Source organism: Mercenaria mercenaria, chromosome 17 (assembly GCF_021730395.1).
Source record: "Mercenaria mercenaria strain notata chromosome 17, MADL_Memer_1, whole genome shotgun sequence".
Lineage (NCBI taxonomy): Eukaryota > Metazoa > Mollusca > Bivalvia > Venerida > Veneridae > Mercenaria > Mercenaria mercenaria.
This window is the reverse complement of record NC_069377.1, coordinates 8,741,451-8,747,450: the sequence shown is the minus strand read 5'-3', so window position 1 is coordinate 8,747,450 and position 6,000 is coordinate 8,741,451.

Below are 6,000 nucleotides of genomic sequence, written 5' to 3'. Positions count from 1 at the left end.
ATCTCCACTCGGATTTGATCGCCTGTCAAACATATTAAACAACCATTAATCTGACTGTCCAATTATTTTGACTACATGTACATGTAGTTTGAATTTTTTATCACATGCATCTTTGTCAAGCATTTGCAGGGACATGTGTCATTTTACATTGAAATTGCACTTTGTTTTGAACAGAACTACTGAAAATTGTGGTATTAGTTATTTTTTCTTCTCTAACCCAAAGACTTCAAAGTAAAAAAAAATGTGTTTAGCAAGTTGATACTCACTTTTGCTCTTCCATTTTGTCATTTCTTTGGTTTCTTTCCTTTTTATCAATTGTGGTATTTTTCTGACAGTCCCACATGAATTTGATCGTTGTCCAATTATAATATACAGACAACAAATCTCGTACATTTGATACGCTAGTCGAACTAATCCGACGTATACAGTTTGTTTTTTATTATATACCTATATAAATTCTGTAAAAAATCTGCTTGTATTTCACAATTAAATATGAACTGACAGACAAAAATTCCGTATTGTACCCTTTGAATTCCGTGTTGTACCTTCCGTATTGTATGCTGCCGGACTATTTTCATTAATATGCATTACCCGACACATTTCTATAAAAAGCGCACATAAAAACTTCACTATGTTCCATTTAATATCGATAAACATTAAAGATTTCGTTCAAGAACAAAACAAGAATCAAATGGTAAAGGTATATAATAAAAGGGTCATTATAACAGTAGCTAGATCTGGGACTTTGTATTCGGCTCTCGTGAATTTTGCAAGGTCGGATCACACTCGGCGCTTGCGCGCCTAGTGAGATTCGATCTGGAAAAATCCACTCGAGCCGAATACTGCATCCCAGATCAAGCTACTGTTATAATAGCCCTTTTATATTGTGACGGTCAAACTGTAACTGCGATGGCTGCAAAAGTCAGAAATTAAAAAGCAGCCACTCAGCGACAGTAAGCTTGTCTAGAGCTTTAGGTGCTGTAATTTCTACTCAGATCCAATTTCTTTACAAAACTTGTTATCTCTGCAAACTTATTCCAAAGATTGTTGTCTGTTAACTTGTATATTTTTCCTATTTAATTTCACACAGTCAAGTTCCGAAGAGAATTTGGTGTGTATTGTGTTTGATGAAGTTCACACAGCTGTGTCATGGTAAGAAATTATGTTTCATTATGTTATTATTTTATAAACATTCTTCACAGGTGACCTAAACATGCGCGGATCATGAGGGGGGACCGGGGGTCAGGACCCCCTCTGGAAAATCCTTAAAAAAGGAAAAAAGAGAAGAAGGAAAGAAAATGTTTGTTTTTTCTCTCGAAAAAAAAGACAATATTAGGATCGCATTTAAAGTATATGCGGCTGCTGCTTTATTCGACCTCGACATAATTCATATTTATTTTAATTATCTAAAAGAAACTAAGAATTTACCATATATTATAAACCAATGAAAATCTTTAGCCTTTTTGTCTTTACTTTGGTGTGACATATATGTGACTCTCAAATCACAGTTATTGCCATACATTTCTACGTTTACTTCATTCTCCATTTTAGAATTACACCTTTCTAAGAGCTTTTCTGTGCGTAATTTAGTTTCCTTTACATCAGCTGTTTGCACAAACATTGGTTCAGTATTTATAGAAGGCAATGTTGTTCTTTCTGTATGAAAGCCATGTTGAATATTACTTTTTTCATTGTCATTAATTTTTATTTCCTCTGTATTTTTACAGATCATCATGATGTCTGATGTTGTTAATACAGGCACAGGTTCTGTCAAAGGCATGAAAGAGTAACTGAAAATTCCATGTGAAGCATTAACAACAGGCACACGAGGCGGAAAAACAACTTGAATATTTTCTGTTGGTCTGGACAATTGACTCATACTATTTGACACAGCTGCAGTGGGCACATCAGTTAGATATTTGATTGACTGAATAGTTTTCTTAGAAATTTCAGCATCAATTACATTGTTTTTATATTCAGTTAACTTTTCACTGACTTGTTAATCATGTAACTTTGATATTTCCTGGTTTTTTTAAAAGACAGAATCAGTGCTTACACTAGCCCCTTCAACATAGTCTTTCAATTGTCTCATCATTAGCACCTCCATAATCAAGAAGTAGACCAACTATATGAGAAATTGCAGACATTTTTTGGTTTCTTCATTTTAACCAGACAGATCCAGCAAAAGTTATGTTAACTATATGCTTGATTTCTAATTTTTTTGTAGTTACTGCAGAGGTAATAATCTTATAAAAAACTGGAGCTTTAGTTTTCCATTCCTCCAGTACCTTAGAAAAATCAAAAGTCAATAATTGTTCATCTTCAACTTTTTGAAGAACAGAGTCAGCACTTATTTCACATAGCTTTGTGCATTCCTTGTAGACTGAAGTAGATATCAAATCAGATAAGTCCTCCCTGTAAATAGAGAGTAAAAGTTTTGAAAATGAAATGTTATTGTCTGTAAATATTGAATGTTCGTTTTGTAAAACAGAAAGTTTTCAACTTTTCATGTATGAATTGTTCTTTTCTTCAGTGTACTACTAGTTTATATAAATATTTCACAAGTGCCTAATAGCTTTTTTCAAATTTGCTCTTTACAGTTTAATTTCAGTTACAATACGTTTTCTTGAAAGTGACCCATTCATTAGGTGAAAAATAGTTATAGACTGTCTTCCAATATGTTATATTAAAGAATTATTTTCTAGGTGCTTTTAAAACAATCTGACAAAGGATTTCTAGTAAGCACTAAAATTTCCTCAAAGGTTCTAAGATGCTTCTGGTATCAATTTATATCAGCATTCAAATTGGTTTTCCTCTGTAATAGGTCAGATGTACATTGTATATTTTTACCCAGGTCCGTCCAAGAAGTTATCACTGTGAACAGTACCTTTAAATTATATTGGTAACTAATTCCTACTGTTTAAACCATTATTTTCGAAACGACAGAATTCAAAAAATCATTCTTTTCTTCAAGAAACAGAATCGTTCAAACCTGTAAATCAGTACTGAATCGTTCAAACCTGTAAATCAGTATTTAATTTGTGGGAATGTTTTGATTATTTTTATATATTTATCCATTTAAGATTTATAGCAAGGTCATAATTTTCATAGAAAAATCCATAATTATGTAACACTGCCTCCCTTTTTGAAAAATAGGCCTAACATTAAAAATGGATTACAAAGCGTAATATACTCCTTTCGAAATGAATTTTTATTTGTTAAACCAGATTGAAAACGAGAAGTTTATATTAATATATTTTGAGGTCTAAATTGTAACGTATAACATCACCAAGTGAAGAAGTGTATAATTATGATTTGGTAATTGTTTATATATTGACTTGTATGTTGTAACAAATTCATAGTAAAACCTGTCCAGAGCGGCCCTCTTATAAGCAAACTCCTCTCTAAAACAACATAATCTAAATTTTCCTAAGATGAAATATGCTTTCAAATTTACCTCTCCAGAACAGCAACCTCTACATAACAGTCAATATTTTGTAAGTCTCAAAGGGTGTTGCTCTACAGAGGTTGCACTGTATTCGTTATAGAGAAACATACAACCTATCAGCATTATCAGATATTCTAGCATGAGCTTTCATGTAATGCCTTCACAAATCTTTTAGTAGAGTCAAATCTTTGCTAAAATCTACTACTATAAAACATGTGAATAATGCTGCTATTTCTTTTAATTTACATGTATTGAAACAAAGACAAAATTTTTCATTTCCCAATGGAGGACTTTGCAAACAAGTTTTACTGAACATGAGAATTGAGTATGACTATTTACCTCAATCTGTCATCGTTCCATACAGCAGATACCAATTGCTTTGGCCTGTCTTCTATCATAGATCTCGCTATTTTTAAGTAAGTTTGATCTTTGTCAAGAACTTTCGTTTTTGTCTGACTTGGGAACTTGTATGTTACCTGTAGCAAAATGTTTGTGTTAGACATTATGTATATCAAGTTACTATATTTATGTGAAATACATTTGCGGTGAGCTTGCCAGACAATCCGCAAATAAACTGTTTAATGTGCACTAGTTTAATATTTTCCAGGGTAGTACATTTTTTTTTAAATGTTCTGATATTACAGTTTGGACGAAACATGGAAATGTTAAGCATTCATGATATATTCATTGTAAAAGTTTTTTTGTCATGGCTTACATGATATAATCTAGGATTTATGGGTTCTTGTCACAAATAGTAATAACCAGGGCAACATGTAGTTTTTAAATTTCTGTAATGTTGGTTTACGGTCAATATTACACAGTAAACGAATAGGAATAAATTTTAGTCTGTTACACAGTAAACGAATAGGAATCAGTTTGGTTGCGTTTCATAGTAAAAAAAATAGGAATCAATAGGAAATGTATTAGTGCCCGCTCTAAATCTTTTTACGAAGTGTTTAAACATGCATATGTTGTTATCTAAAATGCAACTTTCTTATTTTGGTTTATGGTCAAAAGTCTTAATAGGGATTATTTTGTCACCAAATATAAATTGAATTTGTCCATATTTTCTTTAAAAAAATTTACCCTCAGTAAAACCTGTCGCAGCAAGTCATGGGAGTGCGGAAAGTGGCTGCTTAATGCAGGTAATTTATAGAATTAATGACCATTTTGGGAAATGTGATACTGGCTTCTTAAGACAGGTCGGCTGCCTAATAGAGATGACCGCTGTTGCAGGTTTTACTGTATGTGCATACTTACTTGACATAAATTTGGAAGTGTATCTTGTGTAAGGGAAAGTTTCTTTTTGGCACCAGTTTTTTCAACCTGGAATAAGACGTATTTATTATTTCGGTCCACATTTACATTGCACTGCAAACAATGTGTTAAAAAATAATGAATTTTATGACATGTAGTAGTTCGACTATCTGACCGTTCCTCAGTCTGAATATATGGTTTCTGATTGACAACTGACTTCATAGGATGGTTGTCTGTGGCCGGTCAGAGGTCAAGGTCACAGTAGTCTTAAGACAAACAGTTTCTGATCAATAACTGAAGAACCGTCAATTTCAATGGATGATTGCTTGTTGTCATCAGATGACCTATTTTATTTTTGGGGGTCAAAGATCATGGTGATCTTGATATTGAAAAAAGGTTGATTTTGGGTCTACAGTCATTAATCTTTATAGGCTACTCACCCTGACTGGCTTGGCTTTTCACAGCTATCATTGAAAGGCATATAGCTTTGAAACATATTTGTTTCATTTTAAATGACAATTTTAACCTCACTGGGTCAAATCACATAACTCTATGTATTTTGACCAAGTTATGCCCCCTTTAGGACTTAAAAAATCCTGATGTAAGTTTTGCATTTAAGTACATATAGCTATTCCATTGTACTTGAAAGTATATAGCTTTATTTTCTCTTTTCCTAGGTCAATTACCAGCCTCATTGGGTCAAGTCCTATAACTATGACATGTATTTTGGACAAGTTATGCTCCTTTTTCACTTAGAAAATACTGATTGAAGTTTAACATGCAAGTTACTTTCTCCATTTGAATTTGAAACTTGCAGCTATTAAACTAGATACCAGCAAGACCTATAACTCTGACATGTAATTTGGCTAAATTATGTCTGCATTAGAACTTGAAATCGTATTTAAAGTTATGCATGCATATTACCATCTCCAAAACTAATACATATACTGGATTGAAACTTTGTATACATTTTAGCATTTAAGGTTGTTTTCATGCTTCTGGGACAACAATTCAAGTAGTTGAGCATTGGCTCTCTTACAGACAGCTTTTGTTATGTTTTGCCTATCATTGTCTTCTAATGTTTTGAAATGTGGAGTAGCTTTAGTCAGGTGCACCATATTTGAAGCATTTATTCATTGAGATATCTTTTTTGATTAGGTATTCTTTGTATGAAATGTGTCAGTATAAGCTGTTAAACATGTAAGCAAGGTATTGTAATATAAAGTATATTGATAAATTGTACGATTGTCTCCTCTTTTATTCGCCCTTTAAAAAATAACAGCGCATTTTCACCC